Source organism: Nicotiana sylvestris, chromosome 12 (genome assembly GCF_000393655.2).
Source record: "Nicotiana sylvestris chromosome 12, ASM39365v2, whole genome shotgun sequence".
NCBI lineage: Eukaryota > Viridiplantae > Streptophyta > Magnoliopsida > Solanales > Solanaceae > Nicotiana > Nicotiana sylvestris.
In genome coordinates this window covers 58,729,985-58,742,843 of record NC_091068.1, presented here as the reverse complement: position 1 = coordinate 58,742,843, position 12,859 = coordinate 58,729,985, and the positions used below count along the sequence as shown (strand labels likewise).

The window sequence follows — 12,859 nt, the reverse complement described above, 5'->3', positions numbered from 1 at the left end:
TATACCTGGGAGACATCGAAGGAGATGACCCCGAAACAGCTGTAAATGCAGATGCAGTCAAAAGGTATTATGTCTAGTCTTTCTGCAGCAACAACATTATCCGATTGGGATGACAAAGGCTTTCATTCTCGCTACCCCAAACACTCCAATCCTTTGCTAACCCTTTGAGTTGGTTACCTTTCTTTCATTACCCTCTTTGGAACCTAAAAACATTTGTAAAAAAACAAAAAAAATCATCAAAACAAAAGAAAAAGAAAAAACAACAAAACAAAATATTTCCCTGAACTACGTTCGACTTGATTCTGAAAGGATACGTAGAAAGCCTCTCTCTAGGGTTCAGTCACACCAAAACAAAAATCCAATTTCCCCCAAAAAGTGAAATTGTGGCAGATGTTGTAATGGTTCGGCGATGATCCCACCTGAACGGTTCCAAAGTGGTAATTTGATCCAAATTCTTTTTACCCAAACCTTGTTCATGTCCTTCCAATTAATCAGTGAAAGGTATTGAAAGGTCCTTCCAATTGGAGAACACAGTTGTTTGGATCTGATTCAATCAATATGAGAGAGTCTTATTGGTGAAAACCCACAGGCACCGTAAGATGATGGAAGAAAAGAAATAAAAAATGAGAGAGTCTTGTTAGTGAAAACTCGTAAAGAGCACTATAAGGTGACAGGAAGAAGAGAAATGAGAGAGGTCGATTGGCGAAAACCCGCAAAGGGCGCCGTTTATCGAAAAGAAGAAATCCCTTACCACCATTGGCACTGAAAGAATCCTGGCAAGGTTCCTCGATTTTAAAACACGGGTCATGATGGGTTTACGAGAAGTTGGATAGTTGGGCAGATCGGGTGTCCAGTCCAAGAAGTATGTCATGTCTATTGAAGTCTACATGAACCCCAGATAAGTCCTTATTTCCTCCCCGAAAGGGACACTTCCCTTTAAATTTACTTTCTTGTCCTTTGTTTACTTTTCTTCGAATCCCTTTCGGTTTAATTCTTCTTCAAAACTAATACAAAGAAAATGTGGAAAGATTGGTTTTACAGGGTTCTGCTTAACAAAAGCCAAATTCAAAGAAAAGCACCCAGCCTCAGCGGGTGCATCAAGTCGATCCCGACTGGCCACGATGGCCGATGCTCTGAATTCAAAATTATTGAAAATGAATGAAATCCTAAGTCAAATGCCTATAGAGGAAGAATAAGATGAAATGGCCAAAGCCTCACACGGGTGAACTGTCATGTGAAATTTTGGAAAGTTGAGTTCCTCGGTTTTAGAAGAAAAATCAATCTTCAGAAAGCCAGCAAGCCACAGAGGTTCTCACCAAAAGAGTTAGGCTGAGATCAAGTGATCAAAAACAATCAAGCCCACAAAACCAACCATCGTTTCAAAACTTACAATTGTTTTTTGTTTGTAAACCTGAAACAGGTACAATTCAAAGCAACTATGCAAGAAGCAAATGCTACAAAAAAAAAGCGCAAGTGCTAAAACAGCTTTGCAGCAACAATCTTTAAAAAGGGAAGTCCTCCTCCCCCCCCCCCAAAATTTTGTCCTGCATTCATTCATTCTATTAAAAAAAGAAAAGAGAAAACAAAACAAAATGAAAAAAGATAAGAAAAAAATTATAAAAAAAATGGTAACTTAGGACCCCACTCCCGAGTTGGTTTTATTTTAGACATAGGGTATCCACTCCCTAGTCTGCTTTTCCAACATAAGGTCTCCACTACCTAGTTGAGTTTTATTTTAGACATAGGGTCTCCACTCCCTAGTTGAGTTTTATTTTAGACATAGGGTCTCCACTCCCTAGTCACTTTTCCAACATAGGGTCTCCACTCCCAAGTTGGTTTTATTTTAGACATAGGCTCTCCACTCCCTAGTCCCCTTTTCTAACATAGGGTCTCCACTCCCTAGTTGAGTTTTATTTTGGACATAGGGTCTCCACTCCCTAGTCGCCTTTCCAACATAGGGTCTCCACTTCATAGTTGAGTTTTATTTTAGACATAGGGCCTCTACTCCCAAGTCACTTTGCCAACATAGATTCTCCACTTCCTAGTTGATTTTATTTTAGACATAGGGTCTCCACTCCCTAGTCGCCTTTCCAACATAAGGTCTTCACTCCCTAGTTGAGTTTCATTTTAGACATAGGGTTTCCACTCCCTAGTCGCCTTTTCCAACATATGGTCTCCATTCCCTAGTTGAGTTTACTTTTAGACATAGGGTCTCCACTCCCTAGTTGAGTTTTATTTTAAACATAGGGTCTCCACTCCCTAGTCACTTTTCCAACATAGGGTCTCCACTCAAAAGTTGGTTTTATTTTAGACATAGGGTCTCCACTCCCTAGTCTCCTTTTCCAACATAGGGTCTACACTCCCTAGTTGAGTTTTATTTTGGACATAGGGTCACCACTCCCTAGTCACCTTTCAACACAGGGTCTCCACTCCACAGTTGAGTTTTATTTTAGACATAGGGTCTCTACTCCCTAGTCACTTTTCCAACATAGAATCTCCACTCCCTAGTAGATTTTATTTTAGACATACGGTCTCCACTCCCTAGTCACCGTTTCCACCATAGGGTCTCCACTCCCTAGTTGACTTATATTTTAGACATAGGGTCTCCACTCCTTAATCGCTTTTCCCACCATTGGGTCTCCACTCCCTAGCCGCCTTTTCCAACATAGGGTCTCACTCCCTAGTTGAGTTTCATTTTAGACATAGAGTCTTAACTCCCTAGTCGCCTTTTCCAACATAGGGTCTCCACTCCCTAGTTGAGTTTATTTTTAGACATAGGGTGTCGACTCCCTAATCGCCTTTTCCAACATTGCGTCTCCACTCCCTAGTTGAGTTTTATTTTAGACATAGGGTCTTTACTCCCTAGTCGCTTTTCAAACATAGGGTCTCCACTCCCTAGTTAGTTTCATTTTAGACATAGGGTCTCCACTCCCCAGTCGCCTTTTCCAATATAGGGTCTCCACTCCCTAGTTGATTTTATTTTAGACATAGGGTCTCCACTCCCTAGTTGAGTTTTATTTTAGATGTAGGGTCTCCACACCCTAGTAGCTTTTCCCACCATTGGGTCACCACTCCCTAGTTGAGTTTATTTTAGACATAGGGTCTCCACTTCCTAGTCGCCTTTTCCAATATAAGGTCTCCACTCTCTAGTTGAGTTTTATTTTAGACATAGGGTCTTTACTCCCTAGTCGCTTTTCCGACATAGGGTCTCCACTCTCTAGTTAGTTTCATTTTATACATGGGGTCTCCACTCCCTAGTCGCCTTTTCCAACATAGGGTCTCCACTCCCTAGTTGAGTTTCATTTTAGACATAAGGTCTCCACTCCCTAGTCGCCTTTTCCAGCAAAGGGTCTCCACTTCCTAGTTGAGTTTTATTTTAGACATAGGGTCTTTACTCCATAGTCGTTTTTCCAACATAGGGTCTTCACTCCCTAGTTAGTTTCATTTTAGACGTAGGGTCTCCACTCCCTAGTCGCCTTTTCCAACATAGGGTCTCCACTCCCTAGTTGATTTTATTTTAGACATAGGGTCTCCACTCCCTAGTCACCTTTTCCAGCATAGGATCTCCACTCCCTAGTTGATTTTATTTTAGACATAGGGTCCCCACTCCCTAGTAGCTTTGCCCACCATTGTGTCTCCACTCCCCAGGTTAGTTTATTTTAGACATAGGGTCTCCACTCCCTAGTCGCCTTTTCCAACATAGGGTCTCCACTCCTTAGTTGAGTTTTATTTTAGACATAGGGTCTCCACTCCCTAGCCTCCTTTTCCAACATAGGGTATCCACTCCCTAGTTGAGTTTAATTTTAGACATAGGGTCTCCACTCCCTAGTCGTCATTCCAACATAGGGTCTCTACTCCCTAGTTGAGTTTTATTTTAGACATAGGGTCTCCACTCCCTAGTCACTTTTGCAACATAGGGTCTCCACTCCTAGTCTTCTTTTCCAACATAGGGTCTCCACTCCCTAGGTGAGTTTTATTATGGACATAGGGTCTCCACTCCCTAGTCGCCTTTCCAACATAGGGTCTCCACTCCGGAGTTGAGTTTTATTTTAGACATAGGGTCTCTACTCCCTAGTCACTTATCCAACATAGATTCTCCACTCCCTAGTTGATTTTATTTTAGACATACGGTCTCCACTCCCTAGTCGCCTTTCCAACATAGGGTCTTCACTCCCTAGTTGAGTTTAATTTTAGACATAGGGTCTCCACTTGCTAGTTGAGTTTATATTTAGACATAGGGTCACCACTCCCTAGTCGCCTTTTCCAACATAGGGTCTCCACTCCCTAGTCGAGTTTATTTTTAGACATAGGGTCTCCACTCCCTAGTCGCCTTTTCCAACATTGGGTCTCCACTCCCTAGTTGAGTTTCATTATAGACATAGGGTCTCCACTCCCTAGTCGCCTTTTTCAACATAGGGTCTTCACTCCCTAGTTTGTTTCATTTAGACATAGGGTCTCCACTCCCTAGTTGAGTTTTATTTTAGACGTAGAGTCTCCACTCCCTAATCGCTTTTACCACCATTGGGTCTCCACTCCCTAGTCGCCTTTTCCAACATAGGGTCTCACTCCCTAGTTGAGTTTTATTTTAGACATAGGGTCTCCACTCCCTAGTCACTTTTGCAACATAGGGTCTCCACTCCCAAGTTGGTTTTATTTTAGACATAGGGTCTCCACTCCCTAGTCTCCTTTTCCAACATAGGGTCTCCACTCCCTAGTTGAGTTTTATTTTGGACATAGGGTCTCCATTCCCTAGTCGCCTCTCCAACATAGGGTCTCCACTCCGGAATCGATTCTGGTTTTTAGGTTTTTAATTAGTTAAAGTAAAGAAAAGGAAAAAATAAAAGAAAAGAAAAATGGGGAAAAGAAAATGACTTAGTCTTGGTGTACTGGGTCACCCCAAAGAACAAATACAATGGCCCAATGACCTTATACCTACACAGACTAGACCATTAACCCATCCCTTCTTTATACCCTAAACACATATTATCTGAGGAGGAGCTAGACAAAAAATCGAAAAAAAACACCCTTACACTAAAAAACGACACTCTCATCTTCTCAAAAGAGAAAAAAAAAATATTCTCGGAGCTATCACCCCCAATTCTCTGAAAATAACAGACCCCTCCTCCTTCCTCTTCTTATCTCACAATCATACACGTAGATAGCAAAAAGGGGAGATCCAAATCTCAAAAAACCTATAAAAAATCGAAAAGAAGAAGGAAGACAATAAGATCTGGAATCGATTTTGTACTCAAAAATAGTTCAAAATTGAAGTTGATCTTTCTGGGTTTGAGTTGATTTTGCTTAAAAGTTGATGTTCCTGTTGTAGAGAATCGAGAGGTAAGCAACTTCTTTTTTCCACTCTCGCTGAATCATCGACCTTCAAATATATAGCATGACGATTTTTCTCTTTCTGCACACTGATTAATCATGCCAATTTTGTTTTTTATTTGATGAGTAATTTTTAAATGAATCGAGTTGTGTTGCATTGTGTAGCATTCATAGAGACACGGAATTTTTCGCACAATGAATAAATTAATCGTTTTGAGCAAAGCGTTGGTGTTCAAAATTCCGATGAATATTTGTTGCTCATTTATCCTCGTTGATTGAACTTTTCTTTTGTGAAAGTGTATGTACAGTAGCATTGATCGTCAATTTCGATAAGAATACTGTTGCGGTTTGCTTGGTTATTTTAAGTTTAATTTTTTTAGTTTGAAATTAGGTACTGTAAATGAAATTTCCGCATTTTTTTTTGTCTTATGCAAATCTCACTCATAATTTTGGACTAAATTGGAAGCTAGCAGTCTTTGTTGTGCAAAGATGCTTTATGACACATTAAAAATGATACAACCATTAGTTTTGGAAATGGTGATTTGGTTATATTGAAACAATTGTTTAAGAATCGGTGTTCGTGTTTATAAAATGTTTGGAGGAGCAGTTAAAGCTTCATGTATATGTGATGTTTAATTTTCAATATCTATTAATTATTTTTTTATTTTTTATTTTTTCAATTGTCATGTACATATGGTGTCTGATTTCCTTCCAACAATCTCAACTTAGAAAGAAATAATCTATGAATGTCCGTAGTTTGCTTTAGTTGAGTTAAAATACTTTGAAATAATTTGAGGCATGCCATGTAAAATAAATCCTCAAAACCCAGGGCCCTCACTTAACATTTTTATCCTTAGAAATCGAAGCACGCCATTTAGTTGAATTTTCCAAGGCCCTCGCAAAGATAAAAGTGCGTAGTTGCTTTAGGCGCACTATTTATAAACTACCTTCCTAAAATCGGGTGTGCATTTCATGTGATCTAAATCCAAATCTTAACAACATTAAATAAAATATGTCGCGGATCGCGGGTGCATTTCATGTGGCGTGATCCAAAGACACGTTTTAGATGACGTTGAAAACTTCCTTTAAAATAATTAAAGCGGTTTAAAGTTAAAATGCACATAGGCTTAAAGGTGTTTTAAAATCAGATAATAGGCCAATTATAATAGTTGAGCGACCATGCTAAAACCACGGAATTCGGGAATGCCTAACACCTTCTCCCGGGATAACAGAATTCCTTACCCGGATTTCTGGTTCGCGGACTGTAATACAGAGTCAATCTTTTTCTCGATTCAGGATTTGAACCGGTAACTTGGGACACCATAAATTATCCCAAGTGGCGACTCTGAATTTTTAATAAATAAATAATCTCGTTTCGATTGTCACTTAATTAGAAAAACTCCCCTATATACTCCCTTCCGGGGGTGTAGGTAAAAATGAGGTGTGACAAGGTATATTAGAAAAGTCATCTGAATCCTCTACCGACTTGTCTGAATGAGTAGGAGTAGGACTGTTCTCGACAACAACGCCTACTGGAGGAATCTGAATAAGGGCAAGCTCTATATCGGTTGGTTAGATATCCTTGTAAACAATCTGAAAAATGAAATACAATCAAATTCTTACTACAATGGATGTATGCAAATCTGGAATCAAAATGTAATTGTATTCAAATGAAGGCAGCAGTAATTATTACTAAATTATATGCAATTGTATGCAGCAATAATAATGAATGCAGCAACAACTGTATTCAACTGTATGAAGTTGTATGCAGCAGTAACTGTATGCAATATTAATGATTAGTAAATTGTAAACTTGCCAGGATAGAAATTGTAAATTACCATGTTTCCCTTGTCATTGAAAATGTCATTCATCAGATAAGCAAAGATTGGCTGATTACCGGTGGATCTCCAATTGAGTATTCTAGGGACCACGTTATCAACTCAGAGTGCAATTTTGGGAACAACATTTGAACAACACTCATAAAACTACACTTGCATAGCTAGGGGCATCCCAGCTATCCTGTAGTACTTCTTCTAAACATCCATCTTCTTGTTAATAGATTTTGTCAGGCTTTCAAATGCTTTTATACCCCATAGATATTCAGAATAGCGCCCACTCTCGACCAAGTCAAAATGCAACTTTGGGATGGTCGTGCTGTTCTTCTCGGATGAAAAAATGAAGGTGTGTATTAAATACAAAATAACTATCTTTAAGGCATCCCTATCGTTGTCGTGACCCCAGTTCTTGTCAGCAAAGCATTTCATCAAATATTTCTTCTTCACAAAATTGGCACCTCCAAAGTAAGCCTCAATAATCCGGTTAGGAACCTTTTCATTGAACTCAAAATCAGCAGGGTTACCAAAACATTTTAGGCCAGTCACAAGCGCAAACTCCCTTATTGAGAAAGATAATGAAGTACTATTGACGTGTATTGCAAATACACTATCAGGACTTTCTTCTAACTGGAAAGACATGAAGCATCTGAAGAGTTGATGTTGGACTTCACAATGCTTCATTTGAAGGAAAAATCCAAAACAAGTATTACCCAGTTGTTGGTACTGCTCTGGAGTAAGATTTTCTTTTAGCTCGGAGACTATGCGTGTGTTAGTATATACACTAATATGCGATGAAAATATAGGCTGTTTTTTCACAAACAGCTTAATTCCCTGCATTTAACAAGAATAAATACATATAAATACAACTGAATACAATACATATTTCATAGTAAAATGATATGAATACATATGAATACAACTAAATACAAACTGCAAAAATAAACTGAAGTAAGATATCAGTGATAGAAATATATGTACACATATTATACATACGCATATAACAAAAAAAGACATTGCAATTAGAATAAAACAGTGATGGGAACTTTGAAAATCCTTATAAATACAACTATATATACATAAAAAAACAGAGAAGTCAACAGGTTTATACATGTAAATACAGATGAATACATCAACAATACAGATAAATACTTCAGAAATTACCTTTTCTTCTAGTGTATCCGAGCTTTTACTTGCTTCAACCTCCTTCCCCTTGACAGATGAAGCTTCGGAAATATGTTTTTTCATCTTTTCCGCAATGGGAAGTCTTGTTTCCTTCAATGATTTCTCAACTTGGGTTTCTTTGAACTTGTCATGGTGGGATTTTGTTCTCTTCTCCAATGCCATATTTTTGGCTAAACCTGCATCCAATTCCCCTTGAGTAATTTGCAAGGAGAAAGAGGGCCCATCGAAAGTAAGAATTTTATCAGGTATACCTCTAGTAATCAACTTGCGGGGTGTTGAATCAGACATTGTGAGAATACGCTTGGATACTGTTAATTAGAGAAAACTTGGTGAGTAGAGATGTTGAGAATAAACAAAAATAGCGAAAATTTACAAAATTAAATACTTACCACACTAATTATAGAAACAAATGACAACAATCTAGAGAAAATTAGGGTTTATGTCGAGATTGGGGAAGAAGGAAACGGTGTGGGTGAGAGTTTCTCTGGTTTTGGGCGAGTTTATAGGGAATGGAAAAAAAAATAGAGTGTATCAAAATAAGAGAGAGAAAGAACGTGTATTGAGAAATTTTGATGAAATACGGTAATTATGAGAGAGAAATATCTGAAAAGGGAGAGAGAAAAATAAAAAATAACGTGTTTAGTGGCTTAAGTGTAGGATATAACCAAAATTAGAAATTTTGCTATAAACCATAAAAGGTATTTATAGAATATAATTTATTTAAATGGTATTTATTTAATATAAATAAGGTGTTAACCTTTGCTATAGGATGTAAAAATTCTATTATGAAATTCTTTTTTCAGCGTTAGTTTTGGCTGGTGGGCAAACCTGTCCCGATCCCGACCTGGCCCGTCCTATCCATTCTTGCGATAACAGCAGGGGGATGGGATAAGGGGTAGGGAGTATGACTGTCCAACGGTTCCGCTTCAAGTTTAACGGGATGGGCAGTTGTTAAACGAGACACGGAATTGAACAGGACGGCCATTTCGTCCCGTTTGTCCCGTCCCGTTTCGTCCCGTCCCGTGTCCCATCTCGCATCCCGCCAGATTTTTTTTAAAAAAAAACTAGTCGTTGGGCAACGACTTAAATTGCAAAAATAGTCGTTGCTAACGGTCCAAACAGCCCCTGCCCCCCCTCCCCCCCAAACTCTTAATATAACCCTTAAGTTTATTAAATTATACTTTGGCCCTATTTTCAACTATAAATACCCCCCATTCTTCTTCATTTTTTCCCACAAAAAATCAATCTTCTCTCTCAAATCTCTTACATTCTAATATTCTATCTATATTATTCTCTCAATTTTGTTACTATCAAGTATCAAGTGATAACTTTCAAGTATTTGGGCAAATATTTTTGGAAAAACTTTTAAGCTTCAAATTAATTCGTCAAGTATTTGGAACAATATTTTGGGCAATTTCTTCAAGTTTTAATATCTAATCACGGTGCACTCGTTCCATCTCCTAATTTTAATATATAATTTTTGCATATCATTTTAGTTCTTAATTTTTGTGTTTACTTTATGTGTTATATTTTCGTATTTCATTAGTGTGTTTAATTTTTTTGTTCGCTTTTTTAATTTAATTTCGTATTTAAATTATGGCACCTAAAAATGTATTTGGCATTTTTAAAAAAAGTAGTAAAAAAATAGTAAATGTGAAAGTAGTAGTAATCCTAATCCTAACCCTTCTCCTAGACCTAGAACTAGAAAACATATTGATGAAATGACTCATGTTGATGAAACTTCATTTTCCCAACCCCCCACATTTTATGATGTTCATGTCGGAGAACAATTACATCATGAAACTTTACAAAGACAATTTGACAGTGAATTTTTTTTTGAGGATGAAGAAAATGAGGATGAAGAAAATGAGTAAGAAGAATTAGATGAAACACCCACTAGTCCCGCAACACAAGCTCCAACTCAGAGCCAATCTCAGTCTGGAGCTTTACCCTATGTACCCCCTGTAAGGGGTAAGCCTAAGGCTGAACGTCCCAAAATATTACTTGTATGGAAATTTTTTAAACATGATAAAGTCAATCATTGTGCTATATGTAAAAAATGTAAGCAACAATTTGCACACACAACAAGTGGTGGGACGGAGGGTTTAACTAGACACTTAAGAAGGGATCACAAATCTTTATGGATACAAGCTAACATAGAAGCCGGAAAAATTATAGATCCTACCATCAGTACTGGCACTCCTAGTGGATCTGGTTCTAATCAAATTCAACAACAACTTGACCCTGCTTTTGGTCATGTTTTACGAAAATATAACAAAGATAGAGATCGTGAGAACTTAGCAAAAATGGTGGATGTCTGTGGCTTACCTTTTACTTTCCCTTCTCATCCTGCCTTTGTGCATTATATACAAGAAACTTATAACCCTGCTTTTCAAGGTTTTCCTAAAACCACGGTTAGAAATGATGTTTTTAAATTTCAAACCGAATATCTTCAGTATATTCGTTGTGTATTTTTCACTTAGATTGTAAAGTATCTATCACATCTGATATAGGTCGTAGTCCTAATGGTTATGATTATTTAACTGTTACATGCATTGGGTTGACCATCCCTGGAACTTGCAAAAACATATTATTGGTTATAAATTTGTTGATTCAAAACACACTGGATCATATATTGCAACTACTGTTCTACAAATAATTGTTTTTATGGACTCATTAATAAAGTTTTAACTATCACCTTAGATAATGATTCTGCTAACACAACTGCAACAAATAGCTTAAAATCTAGACTTTGTCCAATTAATCTAACAATTTTTCATGTTAGATGTACATGTCATATTTTTAACTTGATTGTAAAAGATGGTCTTAATTTATTTTCTGATGCTTGTAGTAAAATACAACATGCTTGTGGCTATATTTTTCGTGCTCATAAACAAAGTAGAATTTGTGAATTTTCTCAATAATGTGCTAGTGCTAACCTTCCATTTAGAAAAGTTCCAAAAGATGTTTGTACTAGGTGGAATTCTACTTATGAAATGCTTAAAGTTACTTATGATTATTGGGTGCCTATCCAAAAAGTATTTAATATGCATAATGTTCACCCTGTTGATCAAATTTGATTCTAATTGGGATGAGATCAAAGAGCTTACTAAATTTTTAGAAAAAATTTATTATGCTACAAAATAATTTTCTAGTATATACTATCCTACTGTTAAACAAATATTATGGTATATTTGTAGAATTTCTGTTGTATTTGGTAAGTATAAAACAAATACAACTTATGCACCGACCATTAATGAAATGATTTTAAAATATAAAAAGTATATTTTCCCTATTCCCGAAGTTTATTTAATTTCTACTCTACTTAACCCATCTTTAAAACTAAGAGGTGCAAAGGGACTTGTTCGTAAAATTTATGAGAATTTAGAAATTCAAGAAAATGAACAACCATCTCTCGAAGACTGCCAAGCTAGCATATATTCTTATGCTAGATCAATGTTTGATAAATATAAATCTATGGATATAACTGGTTGTGAAACTGCTCCTTCTACTTCTATGTCTAGAGCATAAGTTTTATGGGAAGATATAGATGATATAACAGGTTTTGATTCTTCTATTGATGATGAACTTAATTCTTATCTTAATCAAGGATTGGAAAATATTAAAGACGAAGAAGGCAAGGAACAACTTTTGTCATGGTGGAGGGAGCGTGGCAAGGCTATTCCAACAATTTCAATTATGGCCCGAGATATCCTGGCTATTCAAGCATCATCAGTAGCATCGGAGAGTGCTTTTAGCGCAAAAATATTTCAAATTGGAGATCATAAACATGCATTAGCGGAGGACAGTCTAGAGATTTCCGTATTAGGGAAGAAGAAGAATACAATGAGATACTTACCACTGGGAGCAATGACGGCATGGAGCTCATGAAAGATCAATCAACATTGCCAATTCCAGCAGAATGTCCGAGAGATATTATTGATAAGTTAGAAAGAAGCTATATAGGAGATTACAAATATTAGTATGATAATTTGTATTTGGCTACTAAGAGGCCTAGTTCAAACAGAACCCTTCCTAGAAGGTTGTTGCATAGATTAGGTGCTCTCAAAAGAATTATATTTGTATTTGAGATTTGAAAGTTCTATTAATAAAATAAAAGGCTCTATGCGTTGAAGTTTTTTTATGAATTGTTTTAGTTACTTAATAGTTAATACTTTGAAATTATATTAAATAAATTATAACTGTATTATAAATTTATAATTAGTAGAATATTTCATTACTAGTCTTTTGTTTTAATATTTTATAATTCTTTAATTTGTTTTCTAATTTTCATTTTAACATATTAACATTTAAGTTTATTAAATAAGTCAAAAATCTAGTCGTTGCAAAACTTTAAAAACATAGTAATTTTCAAAACACTAGACGTTTTTTTTAAAAAAACACTTAAGGCCCACGAACCCGTCCCGTCCCATCCCGTTTATTAGCGGGACGAGATGGGATGACTGTTTTGTCCCGTTTGTGCTGTCCCGTTTCGTTCCGTCCTGCCACCGCCT

General features: G+C 36.8%; 1 long non-coding RNA gene across 1 annotated transcript; it reads left to right on the top strand.

Annotated features, from left to right (window-relative positions):
• Positions 1-5,089: 5,089 nt before the first annotated feature.
• LOC104227979 (uncharacterized) lies at positions 5,090-12,489 on the top strand. The gene is made up of 2 exons (XR_711223.2): positions 5,090-5,337; positions 11,956-12,489. It is a non-coding gene; the product is annotated as an uncharacterized lncRNA (long non-coding RNA).
• The last annotated feature ends 370 nt before the right edge of the window (positions 12,490-12,859 follow it).